This window comes from Rhea americana, unplaced genomic scaffold (genome assembly GCF_003343005.1).
Source record: "Rhea americana isolate MKP2758 unplaced genomic scaffold, rheAme1 scaffold_71, whole genome shotgun sequence".
NCBI classification, from domain to species: Eukaryota; Metazoa; Chordata; class Aves; order Rheiformes; family Rheidae; genus Rhea; species Rhea americana.
The window spans coordinates 45,875-60,807 of record NW_028186879.1 but is presented as its reverse complement, the minus strand read 5'-3'; the positions used below and the strand labels follow the sequence as shown (position 1 = coordinate 60,807).

At 47.6% G+C, this 14,933-nt stretch overlaps 1 protein-coding gene and 1 long non-coding RNA gene across 2 annotated transcripts in view; one reads left to right on the top strand and one right to left on the bottom strand.

Annotated features, from left to right (window-relative positions):
• KATNAL1 (katanin catalytic subunit A1 like 1) overlaps window positions 1-6,769 on the bottom strand; it is a 133,805-nt gene extending 127,036 nt beyond the window's left edge. Inside the window, exon 1 of the mRNA XM_085321822.1 lies at window positions 6,665-6,769. The gene's annotated coding sequence lies outside the window, so the exon portion shown is untranslated. The remainder of the gene's footprint in view (window positions 1-6,664) is intronic.
• A 4,715-nt stretch (window positions 6,770-11,484) lies between these two features.
• Window positions 11,485-13,356, top strand: LOC146586114 (uncharacterized). The gene is made up of 2 exons (XR_014897853.1): window positions 11,485-11,711; window positions 12,502-13,356. It is a non-coding gene; the product is annotated as an uncharacterized LOC146586114 (long non-coding RNA).
• The last annotated feature ends 1,577 nt before the right edge of the window (window positions 13,357-14,933 follow it).

Below are 14,933 nucleotides of genomic sequence, written 5' to 3'. Positions count from 1 at the left end.
CCCACAAGGTAACCCTTTATAGTTGCAGGGCAGCATCTCTACATAATGGCTAAATTCTTCCATTTGGGAAAAAGATTCCCTCCTGTAACTAGTTCTGGAACTGAGCTCAGTGCTGGGATCATCTATGAAGAACCTCCTCCTGCAAGAGTCAGTCTGACCTCTAGCAGCTACCCCTGCATGCAGACTGGAGCACACCCCGAGTTGTACAACGACAAGTGCATTAACACAGGCAGATCCACTGGGAGCCATTTCAGCTCGTTCCCATCACCCCTTGCTCCACGCCTGTAATGAGAACGAAGCATCTGCRGACAGTGAGCGGAGCTCCCAGTAATGTTCCTGGGTGTCTGCAGAGGGGATGGCACAGAGCCCGTTATACTGGATTATTGCCACCCGGGCATTTCCCACACCAGGAAAATCCCCAACTGCCCCTTATCTCTGGCTTCTCACCTGAAGAAGCTGAAGACCTGGCTATGGTGTTAATAAGATCTGCTACTGGGGAGAGCAAAGGCTACAGAGACCCACATATAACAGGAATAGAGCCAATTTCTATCAGAGATTTGTTTGGATTAAAGGGTTCCCTTACCAAGACAGCACCTGCTTCTGACATGGAGACAGGCAGCTACTCCCTTCTGAAGAAGCGAGGGAAGCAGCTCAGCCAGCACCTGCACTATGCAGCTGAAATGCTGCTTGCTTGGTACTCCGTCTCCTGGGTATGGCGGAGGGTACACCCTGGAGACCTGGCAGGAAGATGTTCTGGGGAGCTGATGCTGAAAGCCTTCTTTGGGAGGACTGCTAAAAAGATGTCATGAGCACAGAAACGTAAAGACTCTTCCCTGTCTGGCTCCTGCTGTCATCCACAAACTACGGCCACAACTCATAGGGGTGTCTGTGGCTCCCATCCCACACTGTCTCCTCCACTCTTCAGCAAGTCTGGCAAGGAGAGACAGGTTCTCTTTCCTTCCCACCTTGAAAAGAGGTGGATAGGAAGAACCAGAGATTGGTGCTTTTGTTTGCACCAATATACTCATCCTTTGCAGATACAATATGCTCAAAACACCTGCTAACACTCTGTATTCAGACTGCCACTGTATTAATCTGCTAAGTGCTTTGCTCTGTATTTGTMTCCAAGCAATGAACAGTCCACACCTAACACAGGCTGTAACTAAACTGTGCAAAGCCCTTGGCAATTGCTCAGGGGAAGGCCCAGTGATTACTTTACATTTTGTGTACCGCTCTGTACCAGTTCAAGGCCACTGATCAGCCAGAGGAGTGGCATGAAGGACATGAAAGAAGAGAGACTTCTTAGCAAACTGTTGTAGATTAAAAAGGAGGCAGAGATGAAGCAAGTGCTTAAACAGTTATTAATGAGAAACAAAGGTTTTAAGTGACATTTGAATATGGGAAAGAAATCGGTATCCGTGGTTTTCATTGGTGCTGAAAGAGTGCTAAAAGCAGAAGTGGTTGCTGGAGTCTGAACAGGAATCTGAGGCTGAGCTCTGAACTTCCTCCCAACTGGATGAGAAGCTATTCACTTGATTTATAGGCTCACTGGCAGAAAAGTTCTTATTTTATAGAATTTTGCCTTTTTTGAAACAAATTGCTTTGTGAGCAGTGAAACTAATGAAACTCGGTTTCCTGTGGGTCTGTGACCCTCAGTTTGTAATCCCTCCTTCCTCTCGTGCACAGCCGTAAGCCCAGCTCTCCCCTCCGCATGTGCTGTGAGACCCCCCGTCAGGAAGCAGTCAGGTATGCACTGGGAGAGCAGCTAATGCATACGTGGTCAGCCAGCGTGCACACGCTCACTAGCCAGTTGGCTGCTGGCTGAGTTTCCTAATTTAGGCCCCAATCCCTTGCCCAGTCATCAATTTTCACGAAGTGTACAGGAAATGAATAGCCTTTGAAACTATCCACCTTTCTGTCATATATGAAATGAGTTAAAGGTTATTGATGGAGATGGACAGACAGATTGAACTCAGGATAAAAAAAAAAAAAAGTTCAATTGTGTTGGCTTTGGATGTACCTATAGGACTTCAGTCCAGGTTCTGGAATTCATTTCTCTCCCTCTCTCTTTTTCAGCTATTTTTAACATGAATGGGTTCTGTGACTTGTTTCACACACAACATTCACACTGGCACAGCTGAGGGGGGAGCGAGCGCTGAGGAGATAGGAAGGGAAAGCAGGGGCTACTTGTGTTGGCACCGCTACTAAAAGAAGTGCTCATCAAACAGCAGCCCCAGTTTCTTTTCCTCTCACCTCTGTAAAGTGGAAATGATAGCCTCACATCACCCCTCTGAAAAGTTGGGAAAATAAATATATTCACAGTCTTAAGGTGTGCAGATACAGATGAAAAAAAGAGCTAGAGAGAAAAATCTTGTAAAGAAACACCAGAAACAGTGGCCACTTTCAAAATGTAACTTTTTCTGTTATAGTTCAGCGTATCGTACTACCCAAACGTCTATGTGTACATCTCGAGACATCCCTCTGTATAGATCTCCTAAGAAAAATCATTTTTTGTGGAAGCCTCGTGACTGCACAGGATGGACATTGAGTCACAGGATCAGGTTCTAGACACTGCATCTGAGTTACTATCCATACAAACCTGGCACTTGGAAGGCCAGAGGTTTAATCTGGAGAAGCTTCTTGAGTCTTAATTTACAGAATGAAATCTGTAATTGCAGGGTATTTATTTTCTTCAGTTAAACATACAATCATAGAATCACACAATCGGTAAGGTTGGAAGGGACCTCTGGAGATCATCTAGTCCAACCTCCCCGCTCAGCAGGATCACCTAGAGCATGTTAGACAGGGTTGCATCCAGGCAAGCCTTGAAGATCTCCAGAGAAGGAGACTCCACAACCTCTCTGGACAACCTGGTCCAGTGCTCCGTCACTCTCACAGGGAAGAAATTCCCCCTCACGGTCAGGCAGAACTTCCTGTGGTTCAATCTCTGCCCATTGCCTCTTATCCTGTCACACGGGATGACTGAAAAGAGTTTGTCCCCGTCCCCTTGACACTCTCCCTTCAGGTACTTGTACACATTGATAAGACATAGATGATTATAATACATGAGATCTGTCTTTTTTCCCTATGCTCTCTTTAACTGTGTTTGTTAGACATGAAAGGAAAAGAGGATTAAAAGGGAGAGATCATATCGTAAACAGCTCTTCAGGGTAGGTAGGAAAACAAAGTAACTCTCTGAAACAGAACACAGGGATGCCCTTAGGAAAAGGTTTTGAAAGTGTTCTGCATTTGAAAGTTAATGAGTAAACAGATCTCAAACATTACTTTAAAGACTGACAATGCCAGCTTTAACATCTTAAGCAGGCACCACAACTGAGAAGAGACAAAGGGAATTTTTAATGGGCAATAAATGGACTAATATTTTCAGATGCAAAGCTAAAAGTGGGTTAGTTCTGATGGGATGTGGGTTTGTTCTGAACTTCCTGACACAGTGGCTTTACTGTATTGGATTAGTTTATGCTATCTTCTGTCAAGGCACCACTTTTTCCTTTAAAAAAGAAAAAAAAAAGACAGTTGTAGTAAATAATCCTCCTTTGAGCTGCAGGAAACCCATTGGGCATTGAATTTGTTGGTCCTGGGGGCCTGTGTGGGCATGTGCCAGGCCACCTCTTTGCTGTAATGCCTTGTTTCACACCTGGCTCAGGTTGCCTGTTCATGTCTGCCCCTGTTACCATATCTCCTTAAGAAGATGTCCCCACGCTAGTGAAATGCTGGCAGCAAGGCAATAACAACGTTCCTCTCTGGCARCGGCTAGTAGTACAGTCACCCCATACTTGGTGCACTTCAAATGAACGCTCTCTTGGTTATTGTGTTCCTGCATGTGAGACATTTTTGAAGAAAGCTGGTCTTGTCTGGAGCTTTTGCACAGGTCCTGTCACAGCAGGAGGCTGTGGTGTCCTCTGCATGCTCAGAGTCCTCTGCATGGGCTGTCATATGCTACATTCAATAGTTACAGTAAAACACCACAAACATGACTGTGCCTTTGTAGTCACAAGGAGAGCCCTAGAAGGTACCCAAGGCAGGTGTCCCTTTCCTTCACCCAGAGCTGGCTCAAGGCAGAGACAAAGTTGCCTCCTCATGTGCCAGACTTCCTATTTTGCTCATGTCTGAAGAGACAAAAACATATGTTTCTGATGTTAAGGACAATAGGAAGGGCTTCTTCAAATACATCAGCAGCAAGAGGAGGACTAGGGAAAATGTGGGCCCACTACTGAATGGGGCAGGGGTCCTGATGACAAGGGATACAGAGAAGGCAGAATTACTGAATGCCTTCTTTGCTTCAGTCTTCACTGCTAAAGGCAGCCCTCAGGAATCCTGCAGTCTGGACGTGAGGGAGAAAGCCCGGAGAAGGGAAGACTTTCCTTTGGTTGAGGAGGAAAGGATTAGAGACCTTCTGGGCAGGCTAGACATCCACAAATGCATGGGCCCTGATGGGATGCACCCACAGGTACTGAGGGAGCTGGCAGATGTTGTCGCCAGGCCGCTCTCCATCGTCTTTGAAAAGTCCTGGAGAACTGGAGAGGTGCCTGAGGACTGGAAGAAAGGCAATGTCACTCCAGTCTTCAAGAAGGGCAAGAAGGAGGACCCAGGCAACTATAGGCCAGTCAGCCTCACCTCCATCCCTGGAAAGGTGATGGAACAGCTCATTCTGGATGTCATCTCCAGGCCTATGGAGGAAAAGAAGGTGATCAGGAGTCGCCAGCATGGATTCACCAAGGGGGAATCCTGCTTAACCAATCTGATAGCCTTCTCTGATGGAATGACTGGCTGGGTAGATGAGGGGAGAGCAGTGGATGTTGTGTACCTTGACTTCAGCAAGGCTTTTGACACTGTCTCTCCTAACATCCTCCTAGATAAGCTCACGAAGTGGGGGTTAGGTGAGCAGACGGTGAGGTGGCTTGAGAACTGACTGAAAGGCAGAGCTCAGAGGGTCGTCATCCGTGGTATGGAGTCTAGCTGGAGGCCTGTTTCTAGTGGCGTACCCCAGGGCTCAGTACTGGGTCCCATCCTGTTCCCCTGATCTGGATGAGGGGACAGAGTGCCTCCTCAGCAAGTTTGCTGATGATACCAAGCTGGGAGGAGTGGCTGACACACCAGAGGGCTGTGCTGCCATTCAGAGAGACCTGGACAGGCTGGAGAGTTGGGTGGAGAGGAACCTCATGAGGTTCAACAAGGGCAAGTGCAGAGTCCTGCACCTAGGSAAAAATAACTCTAGGCAGCAGTAGTACAAGCTGGGGGCTGACCTGCTGGAGAGCAGCTCTGCAGAGAAGGACCTGGGAGTGCTGGTGGATGACAAGTTGACCATGAGCCAGCAGTGTGCCCTTGTGGCCAAGAAAGCCAATGGTGTCCTGGGGTGCATTCAGAAGAGTGTTGCCAGGAGGTGGAGGGAGGTGATCCTGCTCCTCTCAGCCCTGCTGAGGCCTCATCTCGAGTACTGTGTCCAGTTCTGGGCTCCCCACCACAACAGAGACATGGAGCTACTGGAGAGAGTCTAGCATAGGGCTACAAAGCTGATCAGAGGGTTGGAGCACCTGCCCTATGAGGAACGGCTGCGAGAGCTGGGCCTCTTCAGCCTGGGGAAGAGAAGCCTGAGGGGGGATCTTATCAATGTACAAGTACCTGAAGGGAGGGTGTCAGGGGACGGGGACAAACTCTTTTCAGTTGTCCCATGTAACAGGATAAGAGGCAATGGGCAGAGATTGAACCACAGGAAGTTCCGCCTGACCGTGAGGGGGAATTTCTTCCCTGTGAGAGTGACGGAGCACTGGACCAGGTTGTCCAGAGAGGTTGTGGAGTCTCCTTCTCTGGAGATATTCAAGGCCTGCCTGGATGCAACCCTGTCTACCATGCTGTAGGTGACCCTGCTGAGCAGGGGAGTTGGACTAGATGATCTCCAGAGGTCCCTTCCAACCTTACTGATTCTATGATTCTATGATCTATGTAAATGGCTCATCCGTGCCTTCTGCCCATACGACCCTCTGATGCAGGGAAGAGGCTCAGCCCCTTGGCCGTTCCCAACAGCCCATGGAGGGCAGAAAGAGCTGCTGCATAGGGTAGAGGAAGTGGGAAAGGAGTGTACTTTGCTGGGCAAGGGGGATGGGAGGGATGTATGGGTACAAGAAGGGGTGGGGGAAGCATGGGAACTCCCTCTGCAGGAGGTTGGATGGTTAAGAGGGAGTGGCATCAAGCAAGGGTGGGGAGAGGCAGGGAGAAAGGAGAGACAGAGAAACAGAGAACCAGCCAAAAGCCAAGCCTATTGAAGCCCCCCTAAACCTACGAATGCCTTCACCCGCCTAGAACCCTTTAATATCCTGCTGATGTCTTCCAGGCCCTTTACCCATACAGGGTGCCTAAAATCATATCACCTACTTCTAGCCCCCCTTATCCTTACACCTCAGAAACTCATGGACCGTTTCACAAACCTTCTTGCTGTCCACCGTTTCTCCCATAGCTGCTCTGCTGTAACTACAACATTAAGACAGGTTTGCATGCACCAGCGCAAGCTGCCAGCCTAAAAAAAGAAGAGAGAATCAGCTCCCTATGCTTTAGACATCCAGACACCAGGAAGCATGTGCCACCCCTTGACAGAACACATTAATAGCACCTCCACCCCCTTATCACAGCTGTTTTCTGACTCACTTACCCTTCTCCTAAGGGTCAGGCACCACCTTCCAGTGCTTTTTCAGTTGATAAGAAATACTTAGTTGAACTCCCATGCTTAGTCATTATGTTCTGTCTCTTCTAAAGCAACTAAAATCCCAGTCTGCTCACGCCTTCGTGCTGGACTCAGCCTCTCAGATCCAAGGATCTGCATGGCTTCTCAGAAACCTTCTGCCCTTCTCTCTGTGCCCAGCCTCTCCCTGGGCTGCATCCTACCCGAGTGCATCATCTGCCCCCTCTGTCGGGGAAGTGCCTGCCCTCCTCCACAAATCACTTGACTCCCTCTCACTGTGAGCTTAGATACTTCAACAAATGGGCAGTGGCACAGGCTTGGCTCCTCCGTGTCCTCTTCCCCCCTCGCCAAGGCCTCCTTCCATACATTCCCAGTCTTGTTTCTCTCATTAGCTCTTTCTGGGTTAGTCTTCCTCAAGCTTCTCTCTGTCAGAGTGACAGGCTGCCAAACAGGCCAGCTCCTACTTACATAACCCTTCACTTGACTGTTGGCAGGGGTGCAGCTTTGGGCCAATACAAGTATGAGTGAGCCCATTTCTCCTGCCCTCTCAGTGACAGTACCATGTGGATCAGCTCTGCTTTGGCTTCTCTTTACCCTGTGGAAGTTAGCACCAGCAAAGGTGCTACATTTTTACTACCCATACCCAAGAACTGTGTTTAGTCCACCTTTCATACATACATAGGCTCTATTAAGTCCTGTGCAATTTCTGGCATCCTTCTAAACGTGAGCGTGAGAGCGAAGAAGGAAGAGGCTGCTGAGCTGCTGTGTGTTTTGATGAGCAGAGACTGCTTGCACAAGGGGCCACATTCGTGAGGCAGCCCTGACCTCACTCAGTGAATTCAGCCACCTGGTGCGAGCCTCCAAGCTGCTTGTGACCCTCTTTGGAAAAACGCAAGGGTTCAGCTTTTTTTTTTTTTTTTTTTTTTTTTTTTTTTTTTTTTTTTTTTTTTTTGGCTGATAAGTATTTTGAAGAAACCAGAAATACTAGTCCTGCTCAAGAGCTCTACTGTGCCCCAGGCAAGAATACCAAAGCAGGATTCTGCCTTCAAATAAGAGTCCAACAGCCAGATATTCCCAGCACAGTGCCAGGTGGAGGGTCCTGCTGGCTGGGAATACACAGTCTGTGTCTCCAAGGGCTGAGGTGTGTGGGTGGGGACAGATASACAGAGCAAGGCAACATAAATCCCTGGAGATAAAGGGTTTGCTCATAGGGCAGAACAAGAGAGATTTCAGCACCTGCCTTCCCTAGGTGTAGGCTAGGTGGTCCCAGTGCTTCTTTGGATTTGGCTCACCAAGAGCAGCAGCACCATCAGCAGGAGGTGAAAAACTAGGGAGAGGGAAGTGTGCACAGAAGCAGATGCAATAAGTGGGTGCTCCAATACTGCTAAGAYAAGCATTGAAGAAAAGAGAGAAAGTTCAAAGAGAATTAGAAAAAAACAAATTCTCTTTACAGTGCATGAGATCAAATATAACAGAGCAAGGAGAGGTCCGGGAAATTGAATCCCCAGGACTTCTCAGTGGGAGGAGGAAGCCCCTTGAGCTGAAAACTGTGCTCCCATTTCCTGTCCTAGGCCACTGCCCACAGGCTCATGGCAATCAGCAATATCAAGTGGGAAACACCAACCTTAGTGGATATCAGTTTAGCAGTCTGCAAGTCCAGGTAAACCCAAAATCCCATCAAAGCCAGGGGATGGCCACTTTMCCCCTTGATTCCTGCTCCTTCTGTGTCTTGCCGTATGCTAAACATGGATTTATACTTCAGAAAAAGACCCTTTGACTAAAGAAAATGATCCTTTTTCTGCCCTGAAAAAACACATCTCAACATTTCCTCTCGTTGGTCCCCTCACTTCACTGGGGTGCAGGGCCTAAGCCATCTGTCCAAAYGCTTGTGCTAAATTCAAGCAAAAAGCTCCAGGGACTCCACTGACTACTCTGACTAGATCTTCACTGACTGAAAAGGGCAAACTCCTCTCCAGGACTCACTAACACTTTCCAAAACCTTGTGGATCCACAGTCAGAGACCAAAAACCAGGCCTGTAACACCATACAGAAAAAAATAGGAACGCTCAAGGCATTGTAAGTGTCCCAAGTCCTGCCACAGCAGGGACTGTGTAGCAGATATTTTAGAACAAGCAAGTCTATCTGCTGCAGCTAGACCTCTAACTCCATTCCTATCCAAAACTCATGTGTGTTTCTTCTTGGACAGTGCCCAAACTGAAGAATTAGTGTTTTCCACACAAAAATGCCTGGTTGGTAAATTTCCAAGAATTTATATTTTTGATTCAATGAAGAATGGCAGCTTTCCATGGAACTTACTTTTCTGTTTTTCTTTTTTCCTTTCTTTTTTTCTCCAAAACAAGATTGCTMAAAAATCCATAAATCTTCATTTGGAAATGCTACCAGGAGGCTGCATGGATGTCAGACTTCAATTGTCCTGTTCTGCATGAGATCRGATGGTTTTTCTAATAGTCCTTTCTAATTTGAAAATGGCATTTAATTTTTACATCTTTTCATTAAATTGTTTTTCCATTATATTCTCTTTAAGAGAGCAAAGTAGAGGCTCTGCCACAGAATTCTGAAAATACTCATGTTTTCTAACATCATGTGCTGGTTCTTGAGGCCATATGATCACTTCTGACTATGGAGGATTAGGAGTGGAGAGCTGTGAAGAAGCCACAGGAAGCCACTCTGTTCCATATTCAGGCTAAAGCTTTGCCGACCAGGGCTCAACTCAGAGCTCTAGATACACGCAGATCTTGCAGGAAGCCTCTAATAGTCTTCTGTACCCAGGTTCTCCCATTGCTGTATACAAGTTGTTCCATACTCTGCAGCCCATGTGCTAAATAGTCCAAATTTGCAAAATCATGCCTTTTCCTTACCAGCTCCCTCATTTTGATACATTTCTGTCTTCACTTTTTTTTTTTTTTTTTTTTTGGTCCCATCCTGTGTCCCCAGAGTCCTCCATGAGCAAGAACTTGCTTCCTCTGAGTTGTAATGCTCCTCACTTGTTCACTCTCTCACAGGCAGAATCACTTTGGCCAGCAGCCAGGACTGCAATGAGGGCCAGGCACATGCAGGGCAACTGAAAAGTACCTCAGCTTTGGGAAATCCTGCTAGGCTGTAAAAGCTGCCCACAAACTCAAATCATATCAAGCAAGGCCTCCCTGATAATTCTTTGGCATAAGCCCCAAACTCGCTGAACTGCTTTTCTGTACAAAGTATTTCCAGGTGGGTTATTAGGTTCATATCCCTTCCATCTTGTATCCTCTTGTGGTASAAAACAGCATTCTTTAGAGCAAGCTACTTTTTAAAGGAAAAYAGTATTTTCCTTTACAATTCTAGTTTCTCTAAACCAAAGGATACTTTGCAAGATCCAAATTCTCCCAGTCACCACACCTAGTGCTAAGGTGTCATCTCTCCACAATGTCTATGCCGGTATTGGACTAATTAGGACTATAATCTATTTTTTTTTTACAAAGATACTGATAACACCAGGATGAACAGTTATGCTGGTGCAAAGAAGCTGTACACTGTTAAAACTCCTTTCCCTTCCTGCACTTTTATAACATTATAACAGCATCACCGTAACCACATTTGAGCCTCTGCTGCTTTAATTGCACTGGAGTAGTTAAAATGAAAGAGCTGAGCCAAGCGCGCAGTGCAGCCGTCTGCTGGCAGCGCTGAGCGGGTCGGGGGCGAGGAGGCAGCCGCCGGACCCGTGGAGCTCATCCAGCCCCGGCCACATGCCGTTTGCTAGCGGAGCTCGTTCCCATGCGATGCTTGGGGCAGCTCGGCTCGGCCAGGAGAAGCTGCATCCACCTGAGGACGTCTGCGTCGGTGCGACACGCAGCAGAGCTTTGCTCTCCTGCGGCCGTTTCGCTGTGCGCCCAGCAGTGAAGGAGGCAGTCGGGCAGTTTGCAGGACCTCCCTGGTTTTTACTCCGTAACCCACTGCAGCAATATGTGTCTAAAATGGACGGGACTATTAAAATGCAGAGCAGCGCAGGTGTAAAACTTGCAGTTCTGTGACTCATACTGCTTGAGAGGAGCGGGTAAGGAGGTGGTAGGGGGCTTGTCTGAAAATTTCCAAAACAAACTGATTTGTTTGTTGATTGAGTCTCTGGGGTCGCAGCCACAATAGCAAACGAGGAGAGGTGGAGACAGAATGGTACAAAACCCAAAGTGTTTCTGTCAGTTAAAACAAAAATGTTTCACTTTGAGAAACTTTCAGACCATAGGGTTTCGAAAGGACACCTGTCTTCGAAAAAAAATACCTTGACCAGTAAAATCTGGCCAGGCAGCGAGTGATGTGGTTTCGACGCAGCCCCATCGGCGAGACCTTGCRCTGCAGGGAGGACCGCAGGGCTCACCCGCAGCCCAGGCACGCAAGAGCCGAGGAGGATTTCTTTGCCAGCAGCGCTTGTGAGGGGCAGGTGTCGGCGGAGCCCTGCCKGCTGCTGCCGCCTCCTCGGCAAGCCCGTCCTCCCGGGTGCAGGAAGGCGAGAAGGGCCGCGCAGGCGCAGCGCGCCGCCCTGACTCACTGGACACGCTTCCTTCCAGCATCTCCTCCCGCGGTGGATTCCCGACACCTCCCGCTCCTGATAGCTCCGGCTTTTTTTTTTTTTTTTTTTCCTTCTTTCCCCAAAGCCGGCCCAGCCCTGCTCCCGCCGGTGGCCGGCCAGTCGTAGCTACGAGCTGCGCGGAGCCCCGCTGCCCGCGCTCGCGGTTGGGCCGGGCGCTGCGCCAGCGCTCCTGCCTTTAACCCGCTCAGYGCAGCTGATGAGACCCGTGGTCAGAGGCGGGCCGCGCTCCAGCACGACCCGGCGTCTCTGAAGTCCTGGACCACCTGGAGAGCCCTGTGCGGCGGAGGGAAAGAGAAAACAGGGCAGGAGCTGCTGCGGAGCTGCTTGTCGCCCTCGCAGGGAGCCCGAGCTCTCCCCACCCAAGTTTCACTCCTCCCTCCCCTTTTCATATTAGAAAACAAACAAAACGGAAAAAAACCATCAACATTTGCTACAGTGCGTTGCCCTTGCTGCCACCATGTGATCCAGGCATGTGATTCAGTTGTTGATACTTGTTTTTTTTTTTTTTTTTTTTTTTTTTTTTTTTAATAGGCTCAAACTCCCTAGCTGCCRTAAAAGCCTGTGCAACTTGTCAGAGCAATTCTCTACCCTGGCAAGTTACACAAGCCGCAGAGCTGCTCTCTGCCCCAGGGTGTCCTACCTCTGCCTGCCTTCTCCCTGCACGGGAGACTCCTCCTCTCCGTCCTTCTTCAAAGGCATGAGCTCTGCTCATTTTTAGGGAAATAGGCTGYTTCTGAGCTGCACTGTGGGACATGGTGAGACGCCTCAATGAGGCAGCAGTTTCTTCCAACGTTTCCTCCCTTTGGAAGTGTTGTTCAAATAAATGAGAAGCTTGAGCCTCCACTGAAATATATTAAAAAAAAGAGAGAATGAGATTGCCAGCCTGCAACATGCTGTGTATTTGATTTGCTCTCGCAGTCTGCATGGATCTGCCTGCCTGCGCGGATCTGTTTAGTCATGTTGCACAGCTGGGCTGGATGGGGCTGTTTGCTGCAGGACTGGTGCTGCTTCCCAGCTCTCCCCAGGGATCAGATGTTTGCTGTGCCACGGAGCCAGCGTGCTGTAGCTGGGCCCTTSCCTCCCCCCCAGCATCCTTTGTCAGCCAGGGGCTCTGGAGGATGGGGGGGTCATGTAGAGCATCCGTAAGAAACCAAGTTTCAGCAAGGGGATTCCTTTTTACTGAAGGGCTAGAAATAACCATGGCCCTACCTGTGGTGTCTTTCAGTGGYCAGTGTGCTCTGGAGAGGGCCAGCCTGCCTGTCACTTCTCAGCGGGTCTCATGAACGACGGAGGAAGCCTCTGCTTCAAGGGCTACCTTTGCTGCAAGAGATGGGCCATGACTCTGAGGTACCTTTGTGATCTTCTGCTACTAGAGTTGACCTGATCAGCACCTGATCTCAGATGATCAATGGCCCTGGAGTGGAGCCACAGCCTCATGGTTACAAAGGCGAATGGATGTGGCCAGTGCTGCCCTGTCCCTTCAGAGTGTGCAGACGAGGAGGTGCAGGAGGTGTGAAATACTGGTGCTTGCCTTTGTGGTAACTTGATCACCAGCTCTGTGGGTTATTGAAGACGAAGGACACAGTGTGAACACGACTGAGCTCCCCCACTTGTCCAAAATCTACATGTGCCTCCRGGTGATGCAAACCTTTCCTCGGACTTGACTGTAATGACAAATGAACTTTTTGTTCRCAGTAGTAGGTGCCAACTCTTCTTATGGGGTTTAACTACTTCATACAGTTGTTCCTTGAAAGTGGTGGCCCCTTCACTCTTCAGGGCTCACTGTCATTATGTCCTGGTTGGAGTCTACCACCCGCTGACACTACTAGTCTACACAGATACTAACGTGGTTTTTAAGTAGAGATCAGGCATAGCAGTTGTTCAATGATTCAATGATCTCCGTCTCATCTAGACAGAAAATGTATCTCTGCCCAACCAAAGCCACTCTGCAGACAGCAGATGTTCACCTTTGCCGTATGACAAGGATATAGACTGTTGTTACACTCCCTGCACTGTGTGACCTTAGTTAAGATGTTTGGCTATGCAGTTTTCAATAGAAATAAACGTACTATTTTCTTGAGGATGGTTTGTTTTGTTTCTATCAAACATAAAGCCTGGAGGCAACAGTGGACAAAGTGCTTGCTTTGCATGTTCCCATGTTTGCTGTCTCCTTACTTTGCTGTAGTATCTTCTCTGTACTTAAAAAGCTATCTTTTTGATCAATAGTATACAGAAGATTTGAACTGGACAGTCACAGACTCTAAAATCCACTATAAAATCCTTGAGTTGCCCCAATCGTCATTAAAAAAATCTGTTGATAGTGCTTTTCTATTTAAAAAAGCTTTTTTTAAAAAAAAAAAAAAAAGAGAGAGAGACAATATTTGGGGGGAAAAAAAACATTACTTTTCATGGTGGCCAGAACCATCACATTTCTGGCTGCTTATTTCTGTGCTTATGTAGGACTTCAGGTGCCTAGTTTGCTACACCTAAAATATGTCTGTTTCTAGATTGCTTAGTTTTACTATATTCTGGCCTCCTCCTTTAATCATGGCCTGCTCAAGGAACCTGTTGCTTCTCTGGGTTCTAGAAGCCCTTGCTCTGGCATGTTGGCTTGAAATTCCTTCTTCTCTCCCAGGGGTCTCAGGCAGCTCAGGTCTCTTTTGCAGCTTAGCTCTTGTGTCTCATCTTTTTTTCTCTGGCATAGATAATGGTCTCCATACCCCATTGGTTTCTCTTCACTGACCATGAGCCTGTGAGGTTTTCTTTAATCTTATTCCCAGGTATGAATGATGTTCTATTTTGCCAGATCACAAAGCCATCAGCATTGAAATGCTAAGTATATGTATGGCCCTAAAGAAGCCATATAAGGTCAGATAAGGTTCAGTATGTGGTATTCAAGACTAGTATCATTCCTTGGTTTTCTAGGAACTGATATAGCTTGTTGCTTGTTGAAAATGGCTTTCTGCTCTTAACAACCATCTCTCTTCTCCAGATGCTTCTTTTTCCTTAGTGATACCAGCAAGAAACAGACTTACGATGGTATATATAAATATGAATAATAGACCTTTAAGTTTTCCATAATTCAACTTGTAATTTTGCTGATGTTTCACCTTTCAACAACAAAAATCTAAAATACACTGAGAAGGTCTGTCATTTTCTGAGAAGCTCTGTTAAAAATAATTTTTAAATCATCCCTTTTTTCACTGCCTCTGTTTTGGTGGCAGGTGGGTTTTTTTGTAGAGGAGGGAGATCTGATTTCTTTGTAGACTGTAGGGCTTGTTGGCCAGAGATTGCCTTTACACTTGTATGGCACTGAGTGCAGTCACTGAAAGTAGAATTCTGAGCCTCTTAAAAAAAGCCAGTTCAATTGATTTCGTTCTCCCAAAGCAACATCTACTCATAAAAAGACAGATGATTATTTTTTTTCYGCTGTCAGATCTCTCCTATCTCCCCACGAAAAGTAACGCAAACTTCTAAGCAAGCAAAGGGACAGAGAACCTAAGACATCGCACAAGAGTTACCGTGATTAACCTGATGCTGCTACCAAAGGCTGCAGTTTCACAAGCCCAAAGCTTTGCTGTGCAAGACGCTTTAACAGCAGTAAGGGGTGCCCACTTGCAAACAAGCTTCCAGAGTCTAAGTGGCATGTCTGTTGCA